Genomic DNA, 14,073 nt, shown 5'->3' on the forward strand with positions numbered 1-14,073 from the left:
TCTAGAACTACGATGATGAGCTCTCGTCGGGTCTTAATAGTCAGAATCATCTTCTAAACCTAGTTCAGAGCGAGTCCGGCGAGTTTCTCTCATGATTCGTCACGGGTCACCAGGATTAGAACCTCTCGGCGCCGTGACATGTCCTAAGTCAGTTGGAGTAGGACCAGGTGGTGTTGTAACACGCTCTAAGGTACCTAGGGTGAAACCTCCAGGTGTTACATCATCAGTAGTTCATGAAACAGGTGCAGGAGTTCCCGTCGGCCCTTCGTGAAATTGACTCATATTGTACGAATAAACAAGAGATTATCACAGTTCTAACACAAGCACGGATGTCACCAATGAAGAAACACGGATCTACTACCCTTAACGGATCCTAGATCCAATGAGTCCACAGGGTAGGATACAACAACAACCAACAACGATATGAGCACAATCTCCCGAAGTCCAGTGACAGAAACCTGCAAAACAGACACCGCGAGCTCGTTACGGGAAGGACAAGAGGGGGGTCTTCGCGTAACCACCCTCCGGCGTGAGAATAAGTACAGTTTCGATAGAGAGAAAGTACTTAAGTATTTAGAGTAGATAGTGGGGAGTGAATGAATACCTCTAGGTGATTGTGATGGTATTTATAGCCGTAGACTGACGGAATATGATTGGGCTAGCTGTCCCATTCTAGAAGATGCTCTCGTAACCACCTAGACACGTGTCCTCATATGATAGGTTGAGCTATAAATTGCATGTGCATAGGTATAACAACATGGACACGTGTCGCTCTATGATAGGACGAGTTATAACCCTGGCCATGTGCACGGTTATAACAACCTGGCCATAGGTCCTTCATTCATTGGTTGATGGGTCACGTATACCTTGGTAGCTCTTCTAGAAGGTAGTTGGTTATTTACAGCTGTCCTGTGGCATTGCCTTCCGAGTATCCTAGCGGGTGAATATGTTACCCCGCGGATGATCTCTGAGGGTGCCTGGATGCTTCCGCGCATGGTTCCCAGGACTGACCATCGTTCTTCCTTTAGTGGGTTATGCGGGTATCCATACGTTCCGCGGGTGTCATATGAGGAGCTTCCCTCTAACCCGTGGGTGATACTTAAGGGTATTTGGATTTTTTTGATACCCTACCTCTATAGTCTCCTATTTTGTTACAAAAACTCCCAACGTTCTCAACACGGAACTTAAATCCACACCGGTTGAAGAAACCTATCCAAGTCTTTAATACCACTAAACCAAAATGCGCTTTAATAACATAAATCACCTAAACACTACCAAAAAACAGAAATATTTGCGACAGCAGATTTTGTGGGAAAATTGTTGGAACAAGCCGTTAGCGACAAGGCTCCGACAAAAACTGTTTGTCGAAAACCCTCGTAGGAAAAGTTGTTTCCGACAAAGTATAGACCACTTTTCCTTCAAATTAGCGACCTAAAATTCCCGTCGATAATTTCCGACAATATTTCGACAGTTGTATTTTTATTACCCTCCAACGAAATTGGTACAAGTTTCCTACGGACTGGTCTTTTAATAAATTATATATTTATTTCATTTATTAATAGTTACAAAATACATTAATAAATCAAAAATACTAGTATTTTGTATTAATATTTTTATTTTTCAACACCTACAATTTTCCGACAAATTTGAGTTTTTACTTTTATTTTTTATTTTTGCATAGCCAACAATTTTCCTACAATTCTAAAACTTTCATTTTTTTTTATATTATATAATACTGCCATCTTTCCGACAACTTTAAATTATACGATAAAATACTAAAAAAAATTGCAGAAAAAATCCCAAAAAACCTGTTTTAATATATAAATCGCAATTTACAACCAAACACATATTTTAACAAATACAATTACTAATCCACTTTTCAGAAATTCTTCAAGTTGTTTCTTTTGCTCCTTTGTGTCTCGTTAGACCCGCTCTCGTTCTAGTTCGATTCGTTCTTGTTCCTGCTTTCATTTCCCGATTTCAGTTCTAAACTGTTTGACAATTGTCTCGAGCATCCCACTCTTTTTGTAATTCGGATCAAACATCTTGGACCTAAAATTTGTGAAACATACACAATTAATACATAATACATACTTACACACACACACATATGCTCAAAATAGGTACATTTCAAAAAGGGCTGTGCACAAAATTGATACAAGTCAAAATAAGTTGTGGTCAAAATAGGTTTGGGTCAAACAATTTTCTTTCCAAAAAAACATCAAAAGAAAACCATATACAGCTCATCTAATGCAATAATGATTGGTATCCCTTGAACTATAATGCAAAAAGGCATATATATATATATATACATATCATTTATTCAAACAACCATTTATTCGCTTTGAGATCAACTAATGTGAAATACTAAATCCAATAAATAATCCCCTAAACTAACTCCATGATTGCAACACATTATTTTGCTGATAACCAAACATTTTATAAACTCAATAAACATTTCTAGGAGTTACCTTGGCTTCAAATCAGCTAAAACACATGCAGTCCAGTTTTAGACCTTCTCTCCTTTCCTAAAAGATTCTCCAAGTGGCAAAGAGAGCATGCAAGCAACTTTTACCTATTATGACTTATTAAAAAGCAATTCCAACCTGTGTCAATGACAACAATATGTATTTAAAGATTTGATCAAATTTAAACAAAACTAATAATCAAACTAATTTAAAAAACCATGCATTTCATTAAACACATGATGAACATGTACATGTTGGTTAACAAAAATTTACTCTACAAAATTTGTGTCCCCTGTAACTCAAACTAGATTAATCAAATAGAAGCAAAGAGCAATTACATTAATAAAATAGGAACACTCATCATGTTGCAGGAGTGAAGCATGAATGTTTGGTTGTGTCCACGGCTAAGCAGGCAGATCGTTGCCCACTGCTGATGCCCTAGAACCATGTCCATCGTCGGTGCCCCACAATTGCATTTATCGCCACTTAAGTAATAGGTCACAAAGATGAGAACAAAAGACCAAGAACACATTGAACTTGTTAATGATAAAAACTAATCTAAATCAACTTGTTTGAAGTAAATGGGTAAAAATTACCTCCTTTCCAGTTTCCACGGATGATAGCTACTGGAATGGATCACCATGTAATTTTCACCAACAACAAAAAACATGTTGTGGAGAGACACCAGGTTCATTGATTTCTTTGATGATATCATTAACTTCATCAGGTTTAAACTACAAAAAATAATACATTAATGCAAGTATTATCATCTGTGTTTAATCAATTTAACCAAGTTTATAAAGTTAATTAGAACCATAATACAACTGATAATAAAATATAAAAGAACATAATACACACATAATTATCAATTAGCAAATGAACCCTAACTCACACACATGCATTTATTAAAACTGAAATCAGTCCCTAAAACAATTGATCACAAACATATTAATCGAAGTCTCCAACATATAATTCTAAGTGAAGCCTACTAGTTTGCAAAAGCCTCCTACAATTAATGACCCAACAGACATTATCATAACAAGGTTTAAAGCAGCGAACTGATGTCACCAGCCCACAATAACAATTCAAATAGATGAATACAGTTGGCTTTTCATAAACAACTCTGCTATTCATATAATTTGTTCCTTTCTTAAATCCTAACTACAACTCATAAAAATGGAAGATATACCCGAGTAAAGAAAGAGTTCGTCGGCGGTGCTGTTGGCTTTGGGGGGATGATGGGGGTTTCGTGGGTTATGGCTAGAAAGGGTGAAAGTATTTTCAAGGAAAAAACAATTAGAGATTTTGGAGGGATTTTAGAATTTGTGAAACTTCATTTTGGTGGGATATGAAATTAAAACCTATACATAAGTTGGTTGTGGCTTAATGCACTTACTTTACAAGTGGAGGGGCTTCGTCTGTCCGGACTAGTGGCCAGCTCGGGCTACCTTTAGCCAATGAGGGTCGCGTACGGGGTACCCGGCGTTACTTAGTTGGCCGTTCAAAAAAAAAAAAATTAAAACCTATACAAGTTTTATACTAATATTAATGTAAGTAAAACTATACATATATTATATTAAACTATTGTTTTACCCGACGCGGCGTTGAAACCAGGTGTTGGTAAAATCATAGCGTTACAACGATGAGTTGGCACGAACTCAGTCAGTATTGTTAACGTCGTTACGGTGTAGACACCTTTGGTAAAACTTGATAGATAAAACACGAAAGATAAATTCATCAAATTAACATATAAAAAATATAGTATTTAAAATTTAAAACGACGTTTATTTGATGGGTAAACCCGTTCAATGGTAATTACCTATCAAAAATCGGTCTTTGATCGAAATCCGATATTTTCCGCATTAAATGTGTGGATGACAAGTTTATATATATATATAAGAATACCAAATGTATGATGTGGCGCTCTCTCGTCCCCACCCCCTCACCCCCCACCACAAACACACACATTTTTTTAATTTGTTTTTGCTGACATGGCACCACTTGATTTTTTCTTTGGTAGGTGGTTAACTCTTAGGCGTTTATTTAATTATCAGTTTTAATCTGTGTAATTTTATTTTTTAGTTTGTTTTGAATTGAGTTTTATTTATATCAGCTCGTAGTGAGTCATATTATATGTTAAAGGACAATAAGAGGTCATACTTGCTTATTGGATTATATTAGAAAGACAGAATTAAAGAGACTGTTCTTTATGTTTGTATCAAATTTCATTGGTTGTTCTTTATCTTTAGAATTGACATGATTTGTACTTTACGTTTTCAAATGTTACACTGCTTGTCCTTTGGTCCTAACCCGTTTAGTTTTTCTCGTTAAGTCTGGTCGTGTGTATTGCATATGAGAACAAATTGATCATTTTACCCTTTTAATTATATAACCATTTTACTAACTAAAAATAAACAATAAAAAATAATGTGTTCTTCGCTTCACCCAACCCCACCCCACCCCTAGACCACCACTTGCTACCATCCAACAACCACCATCTCCTCCTCTTCTTTTTGTATCTAAAGACCTAACAACTTTGAATCAAAAATCAATGACAATGGGGGTGTTAAAAGAGAGTCCTGGTGCTTCTGCAACGACATATTTTTCGACAAAATTCTGACCATGGTTCGAATTCCAATCGGCTTCGTCATTCACCGGAACAATCTTCTTACTAATAATCTGCAACCCTCCGTAGCCGCTGCTAAAGTTGATGGTGGTGGTTTCTACCATGGCAGTGATCTAGATAGAGAGGGAGAGGGAGATAAGAGTTTGTAAGAGAGAGATTCATTTTATCTTTATGTATATTTTACTTGTTAACATGGTTATATAATTAAAAGGGTAAATGACCAATTTGTTCCTCATGTGTAATGCATATTAGATCTTTAAATGGTCTATTATAGCCTATTAATATATCATATTAGATCTTTAAATGTTGTATTAGTTGCAGTGAGTCATATTAGTCCTTAACGGGAAATAAAATGTCATACTTGTTTGATAGGTCATATTGAGCATTAATAACTCTTAATAGTCCATTATCGTTTTTATGTCATACATCTTAAAATGTTGTATCAGGTTGTAATACAAGATTTTAAAATCTCTTACCTATTTTAATAGACCATATTAGGCCTTGATAGCTCTCTTAATAACCTGATATGGCATTTATGATGTCATATTACGTCTTAACGAGTTGGTTTGAACTAGTCATAGTAGTTTAAATACTAGTTTAAACGAACAAATATAACTTATATGAACTAATAAATAAATTTAACGAATACACAAGCATACTAACACACTCGTAAACATACATGCATTTAATTATTAATGCTTTTTAAATTATAAAAAATAATAAATAAAAAAAACTCAATTCTTTCGTAATAGAAATACAAGCAACATTATATAATAAATATAGAAACTGAATTAAAAATACATATACAAATTGGTGGGAAACTTGTCGAAAATATGAAAAGTTTCAGACAATTTTTCAACTATTTATAAAATGATATTATTATTATTATTGTTTATTAAGTAAATAAGTTTCATGGTTAAATATAATAAATGAATTTAAAAATAAAAATACAGATTTGTGGGAAAGTTGTCGTAAATGTATGCATGTTTCGACGATTTTCCGACAATTTATAATTTTTTTCTTATTAAATAAACAAGTTAATTTATAATAAGTATAATAAAAAAACCAAAAAAATAAAAATTGAGATTTGGTGGCAAAATTGTCGAAAATATTTATTTTATATATCAGATCGATATTTAAAAAATAAGTTAACTTAGAAAAGATATATTAAAAAATAGAAAAATATGTTTGTGGGAAACTTGTCGGAAATACATATATATTCCGACGATTTTCTGACAATTTTAGAAAAAAAATAATTTGAAATGATAAATAAAAAAGGTAATTTGTTTTATATTTATATTAAACGAATTGAAAATTTATAAATTAGATTTGTGGAAAATTTGTCGGTGTATTGTTGGAAGTTACTTATTATTACCGACGAAATATCGACAACTAAATGTTTGTCGCTATATTGTATGAAAGTTGAAGGAAAACTTTTGGTTGTTTTATTGTTTTTGTTTTTGAGGGAAAGTTGTAGTTGATTTGTGGAAAACTTCTTTTGTTGGTACTTTGTCGGAAACTTTTGTGGGAAACATAGCAGTTTTCTAGTAGTGAAATCACATATTTCAGGTTAAAAACTGAACTATCATTTCAATATTATTTATTAGCACACAAACAAAGAAAGTTATTATGATAACCTACCATACCCCCACCAAACTTATAATTTGCACCAATCCACATCGACCATAAACACACTAGACTTACTATTAATTTACTAAATTTGTTAGTTCTGTGTCTGTCACAATGACTATAAATATACTCTTAAAAAATGTTAATTAGGCACCAATTTGCAGTCTTTTAATACAAACAAACTAATAGTTGTCTCATGATGGATCTTTTCATTATGCAAGAGAATTACACACTCATTCTTGAAACTTTTGCAATACTTGTAGTCCTCTACTTCTTATCATTCTTCTACAAAACCACTTCTACAACACGTGAAGCAAGTGGTGCATGGCCTATAATAGGCCACTACAAAGTTTTTAGAGGTTCTGATCTTCCCCATGTAACCTTGTCATCCATGGCTGACCGAGATGGACCCATCTTCATGGTCAGGTTTGGCGTACGTAAAGTCTTGGTGGTGAGTAACTGGGAGATGCTTAAGGAGATCTTTACTACCCATGATGTGATTGTTTCAGACCATCCAAATTACGTCGCTGGAAAGATTTTGTGGCATGGTGGTGCTTCTTTTTCATTCACTCCTTATGGTCCATATTGGCGTGGAATACGCAAAATCATCACCCAAGAGTTGTTGTCTAATAGTCGTCTCGACCAGCTTAGCCATGTTCGATTGATTGAACTAAAAGGCGCAATTACAAACATTCATGAGCTTTGCATGAAGAAGAGAGATGGGCAAGGGAAAGTGTTGGTGGAAATGAAGAAATGGTTTGGGGAACTTGTTATGAATACGGTGCTTCAAGTGATAGTCGGAAAAAGATACACTGGAGGAGTGGGAAATGAGGATGAGGATGAGAGGATGAGTTGTCGTACATTGATAAGGGAGCGGTTTCAATACCTAGGAAAATTTTTTGTTGATGACGCTTTTCCTTTTCTATTTTGGATGGATCTAGGGGGACATAAAAAGAATATGAAAAGAGTTGCAAAGGAATTCGATACGATGATTGGAAAATGGTTAGAAGAGCATCGACGAAAAAGATCTTTTGGCGATTCTACAATGGCAAACGACTTTATGGATGTGATGATACAAGTAGTAGAAGACGATGATGAAGAGGGTTACGATGCTGATACCATCATTAAAGCCACGTGTGAGGTTCGCCCTGCTAGAAACCTTTATCTATTTGTCTTGATTTTAACATGTTTACTAGTAGTCATATGCATTGTAATTAACATGTTTCCAGTCTCTTATTGCGGGTGGTGGAGATACAACATCTGTTGTATTAACGTGGACGCTCTCATTACTACTAAACAATCGATACGCTCTCAGAAAGGCCCAAGAAGAACTAGACACACAAGTAGGAAAAGATAGAGAAGTAAATATTGATCCTTTTATATATAACACAAACCGAACTACATCTGGATAATGGGTAAGCGAGCAACAAGCTACGCCGCTATCCCCTTTTGAATCGCAAAGCCTATTCTACTAAATATAAATCCTTGGTTCCTCGGGCTCTGCGAGTCACGGTGGACCACCTTCTGCACCCGCTCCAAGAAGCGAACCGCCTCGGGAGCTAGGGATCCAAAAGTGTCGAAGGCAAATGAAATGAACACGTGCTGATTCTCCAAACACGATGTCTCATGCTTAGCAACCTTCCTAGACTCCGCTCTCAAAACCGCTTGTCCCGGTACGAAGCCACTACAAAAGATATGCACCATAGTTGGTTACCATACCCTAAAAGGCACGTGGCTATTAATCAACACTTGGAAGCTCCATCGTGATCCAAAGATATGATTGGACCCATGCGAATTTAAACCAGAGAGGTTTCTAACCCCTAAACATAAGGTGCTAGATATGCAAGGGACAAATTTTGAGTTCATCCCTTTTGGGGTCGGAAGAAGGCATTGTCCCGGAATTGGTTTGGGAGGTCGAATGTTACATATGGTTTTAGCCACTTTGCTACAAAATTTTGAGATTTCGACTCCAAATGATGCACCCGTTGATATGAGCGCAAGTCGTGGGTTGACAAATGCCAAGGCGCGTCCGCTTGAAGTCCTTATTTCCCCACGCTTGCATGCAACTGTAGAGGCATGAGCATGTAAACCTATATGAATAAGGCAATCATAAAATTTGTCTAAGTTAATATGACTTGTGTTAAAACTACGTTCATTTTTTAGCACTTTGAAATTGGCATCCCACTTGTCATATTTTCATGCTTGTAATAAGTCTTAAAATAAAGACAAAATGGCAAAAGACGTCCTTTATGTTTGCACGGTTTTTCAATTGACGTCATTTGGCAAACTTAATAACAAAAAACATCCTTTTATTTGAAAACTTTATCACGTTTTGTCCTTTTACCCTAACCCAGTTAAATATTTTCATTAAATTTGGTCATGTGCAATGCACATGAGGGTATATTTGTAAATTTATAAATAAATTTAATATCTAAAGGCTCTCTCTCTCTCTCTCTCTCTCTCTCCTTCCCTCTGTCTCTCTTTCTGTGTTTAAACCACCACCACTAACCTCCACCAGAGACCCAATTAATCGCCGTCGCCACCACACCAAATCAACCTTCCATCTACCACAAAGGGTGAGAGGAAACCATTATAGAAAATATATACATACAGATCTTGCTAATTATACTTCTTCAGAAGCACTTCGAAAAATCCCATGTACATGTGATGGGGATGAGAGTGACGATGAGCTTGTTGGGTCCTTTTTACCACCACCACCCAGTTAATCGCCGCCACCACACCAAATCAACCGCCACGCTTTGTAACATCCCGAAATTTCCAAGTAATATTAATTATGTTACTTAATAATAGAGAGAAAGTTTACCCGGGTTATCAGGAAATAAATAATAGAATAGGAGTTGGTATGGGTCGGGCTAGTGTTGGGTAATGGATGTGGGTTGTGGACTTGGATTAAATAGGATGGGTTAAATGAGAATGGGCCTTAGGTCCATGGGATCTCAGGGATATAAATACCCTAACACCCCAAAATATCTTCATTCTATCTTTATCCAAGCACACTCCACACACACATACACTAACTTCGCCGGAACCGGGCCGAGCCAAGGGAAGAATCGGACTGATCCGAGAGTGAGAGAGGGCGACTAGTTGCGTTAACAAGTTAAAGGAGATCCAAACAAGCCCAAAAAGGTATGATTCTTGATATTTGAAGTTTAAAGATCCAAGCTTTTTAGTGTATAAACGATCAAAAAAAAATGGTAGGGTAGCGTAGTGGGTGATATTGAACCATAGCAAGGGTGTTAAAATCGCTCGAAATGCCGATCAGAAACTAAAACAGCGGCTGCCTGGGCAACTTCGCCTTCATCTGGGCAACTTCGCCTTCAAAGTGACGAACTTCGCCTGCAAGCTAAGTTCGCCTGATGAACTTCGCCTGCAAGCTAAGTTCGCCTGATGGCAACTTCGCTGTAAAGTTAAGTTCGCCTAACTGGTAACTTCGCCTGAGGCCAAGTTCGCCTGATGACAACTTCGCCTGAAGCCAAGTTCACTTGATGGCAACTTCGCTGTAAAGCTAAGTTCGCCTAGCTGGTAACTTCGCCTAAAGCTAAGTTCGCCTAAGGTTAACTTCGCCTAAAGTCAAGTTCGATTAGAAAATAAATTAAACCTAATGAAAAATGTGTTAAGACAGTTAATGTAAATAAAATTTTTACATTAAACCTAAGGTTTAACTTCGCCTAAAGCTAAGTTCGCCTAAGGTTTAACTTCGCCTAAAGCTAAGTTCGCCTATGGTTTAACTTCGCCTAAAGCTAAGTTCGCCTAAGGTTTAACTTCGCCTAAAGCTAAGTTCGCCTAAGGTTTAACTTCGCCTAAAGCTAAGTTCACTTAAGGTTTAACTTCGCCTAAAGTTAAGTTCGCTTAGAAAATAAATTAAAAACCTAATGGAAAATGTGTTAAGACAGTTAATGTAAATAAAATTTTAGGCGAAGTTAAACCATAGGCGAACTTAGCTTTAGGCGAAGTTAAACCTTAGGCGAACTTAGCTTTAGGCGAAGTTCATCAGGGGCTCTGCCCCCAGCCAGGGGCTCTGCCCCTTGGACCCTGCTAGGGGCTGCCGCCCCTAGACCCCGCTGCCAGGGGCGCTGCCCCCGGACCCCCGTTCGTTGTGGGTAGTAGTTAAGACTGGAAAGATGATATGAGTAGTGATAGTTGTTTGATACGTGTACTTGTTATACAGTCAGCCGTGCACAGCTGAAGAAAGGGATTACGATTAACGGTGAACGTAACCGTGTTCAGGTGAGTTTCTAGCCCCATTCCTTGTTATGTTTTCGGGGCTGTGTGCATACTCGATGTGTTGTTAATACATTTATCCTAAGTGATAAGTGTATGTCATATGTGATATGTGTGATAGATATGAATGATTGTTTGCCGGTACGCGAACGATCTTCGGATATTGCGCGTACTGTCAGGTTAAAAATAAAGGTACGAATATTATATATCGTAGATGTATGAATATTTCAAATGAATACTTGTCGGGGCGTGAACGATCTTCGGATATTGCACGTAACGACAAGGGGTATGGTTGTTAAATGAATGAGGTAAAGAATGCCTAGAGTGTTCTTATGTTATAATGTAAGTATGTGTATTTAGGTACACGAATGGCATGTGAGTTCTACGTTCGACATAGTAAGTTAGGATGGCAAATCCCTCTAGCTTCTGTTGGGCATAGACTCGGCTGGTGATGGCGTAGTTAAGGACTGCGAGCCTTATACGTGAAGTAGATGATATATGTAAACGTAGATAAGGACTGCGAACCTTATACGTAATGTAGATAGGTGTCAGCATAGGAAAGGACTGTGAACCTTATACGTGCTGATTTTGTAGCATAGAGGAGGACTGCGAACCTCGTACGTGCTATGAATTAGGTTGCAACATAGGGAAGGACTGCGAACCTTGTACGTGTTGTGGATGTATTTCAGCATAGGAAAGGACTGTGAACCTTATACGTGCTGATTTTGTAGCATAGGGGAGGACTGCGAACCTCGTACGTGCTATGAATTAGGTTGCAACATAGGGAAGGACTGCGAACCTTGTACGTGTTGTGGATGTATTTCAGCATAGGAAAGGACTGTGAACCTTATACGTGCTGATTTTGTAGCATAGGGGAGGACTGCGAACCTCGTACGTGCTATGAATTAGGTTGCAACATAGGGAAGGACTGCGAACCTTGTACGTGTTGTGGATGTACTATGGTATAGGGAAGTACCGCGATCCTTGTACGTACCATAAATGGTGACATAGGTAAGGACTGCGAACCTTGTACGTGTTCACGACCTTGAGTACAGGTATAGACGGTGAACTATGAACGTACTCTCGGTAGACTGAGGTTAGTGATTGTAGATATGTATGTATGTATGGTAGCAAGTATGTATGTAGAACAGAAGGGTAACTAGTGAAGTATGGATATGTATCTACGAATATGTATGTATGTGTATGTATTGTATGGCGTTCGATTAACTAGAACTCACTCAGCGTAGCTGACTTTTAGTATGCACGCAGGTGAGCTGATTATAGAGTTAGCATGAGGATGACACACGGCATGGATTGAACGGCTGGCATCTGAAGAAAGAAGTAAAGATGTTTTAAATATAAAGTTTTGTGTTATGGTATCAAAGAAAAGATTTAATGTTTTGTAACAAATGATTGATGTTTTATATTCCGCGAAAAGTTTTAATAAACTCTGATTTGAAGAACTGTGTTTATGAGTAAATCCGACGCTAAATTAGGGCCACTGGGTTCGGGGCCTTACACGCTTCCTGGCCCGTTGTTATTCTGGCCACGTCATCTACATCATCATCACCACCACGACCAGTTTTCCGTCAAGGGGATCAATGACTGAAGCGATTGATTAGCGTCTAATTTCTCAGATTTAATCTTATGTATCGTCTAATTTCTCATATCTAATCTTGATTCTTCTAATTTCTAGAGGTGTGGTGGTGGCGGCCGGTTTTCCGAGATGCAGTTGTGGGCCTTGTGTGGAGGTGCGGTGGTAGCGGCTGGTAGTAGAGGTGGGTGACGGTGGTTGAGGTCAAGGTGGTGATAGGTTGGTTGGTGACGGTGGTTTTGGATAAGAGAGAGAGAAAGAGAGTGGAATAGTGGATAGATGTTGTCATTTTTCGCTGGAAAATGCCGACGGCAGGTCGGAGCCTGGTGTGTGAAATGATGATGATGGTGGCTGATAGTGATGGTGGATGGTGGGTGCACTAGTGTGTGGTTGTTGTGTTTATAAAAGTTTGGGTAAAGATGAGGGTTAAAAAGAGAAAAAATTTTATTTACTCAAATACCAAAATTTTAAGTCAATTACACAAATAACCCCCGAGGGGGTAAAAAGACTAAATTGCTCTCACATGAGGTGCACATGACTGGTTTTAACGAGACAAACTAACCCTCGTTAGTGAAAAGGACGAATCATGCAAGGTTTTTTGAACACAAAGGATGTTTTTTGTCATTAAGTTTGCCAAATGACGTCAATTGAAAAACCGTGCAAACATAAAGGACGTCTTTTGCCAATTTTGTCTAAAATTAAATTATGTGTATTGTTTGGACTACATCTAAATTAAGTCCCAATTTATCGTTCGTTGTCTTGACTATATTACAACTCAATCATAGATACAAAATAGTCCCGCGTAACGCATGGGGTTATGCCAACTAGTAATAGGACTGGCTCACTTTTTTTGTTAAAGAACATAGTTTTTCAATTTTATTATTATATTACTATTTTTTAGCAAATTTTGTTTTCTTTTATCGTTTTTGCTTTTAGAATTTTTAAGATACTATTTTTGTAAAATTCCAAATATGTCGTGGACGTGGCTATTATTATATATATATGCATCCATATAAATTATACTCAAAACCAAGTTACGAATAATATGCACAATTTTCAATTGATGTGTTTTTATTGTGCAGTAACGGATCGGATCGATTATGCCTCCACTAGGTTGTTGCATCATATCCAGAGTCAGTGATTCATCTACTATAGACAACCTAGCAATGTTGATCGGAAGGCGCTACATTAATCGAAGACAAAATAAATGTTAAAACATAAAAAGTCAGTCTAAACAAACTATTTAGACTTTAAAAGCTTGTAAAACTGAATGTATTGGGCGTTAGCAGTGTCAAAGCTTGGGCTTAGTTAGGGCGGTGACCGCGATTTGTAAAAAAATCGATTAGAGGTGGCTTTTCATTCTTTAGGGGTGTTCGTAAATTTAGCTGCTAAGGCTTAGCTTATTTGACTATATAGGGTGTGGGTTTTAACGGGTCGGGTTTCGGTTAAAACTTAAAATTACAGCAACACCTCCATGAATTCAAAACCCAAAGCCCACAAATCATCACAACAAA

At 37.2% G+C, this 14,073-nt stretch overlaps 1 pseudogene across 1 annotated transcript; it reads left to right on the top strand.

Moving 5' to 3' along the window:
- Window positions 1-6,922: 6,922 nt before the first annotated feature.
- Window positions 6,923-8,803, top strand: LOC143616715 (cytochrome P450 CYP82D47 pseudogene; annotated as a pseudogene). Its single transcript, XR_013150705.1, has 3 exons — window positions 6,923-7,864; window positions 7,953-8,094; window positions 8,340-8,803. The product of XR_013150705.1 is annotated as a cytochrome P450 CYP82D47 pseudogene (transcript).
- The last annotated feature ends 5,270 nt before the right edge of the window (window positions 8,804-14,073 follow it).

Source organism: Bidens hawaiensis, unplaced genomic scaffold, assembly GCF_021521415.1.
Source record: "Bidens hawaiensis isolate Kalapana, Puna unplaced genomic scaffold, B.hawaiensis_p1.1 tig00048993_1, whole genome shotgun sequence".
Classification (NCBI taxonomy): Eukaryota; Viridiplantae; Streptophyta; class Magnoliopsida; order Asterales; family Asteraceae; genus Bidens; species Bidens hawaiensis.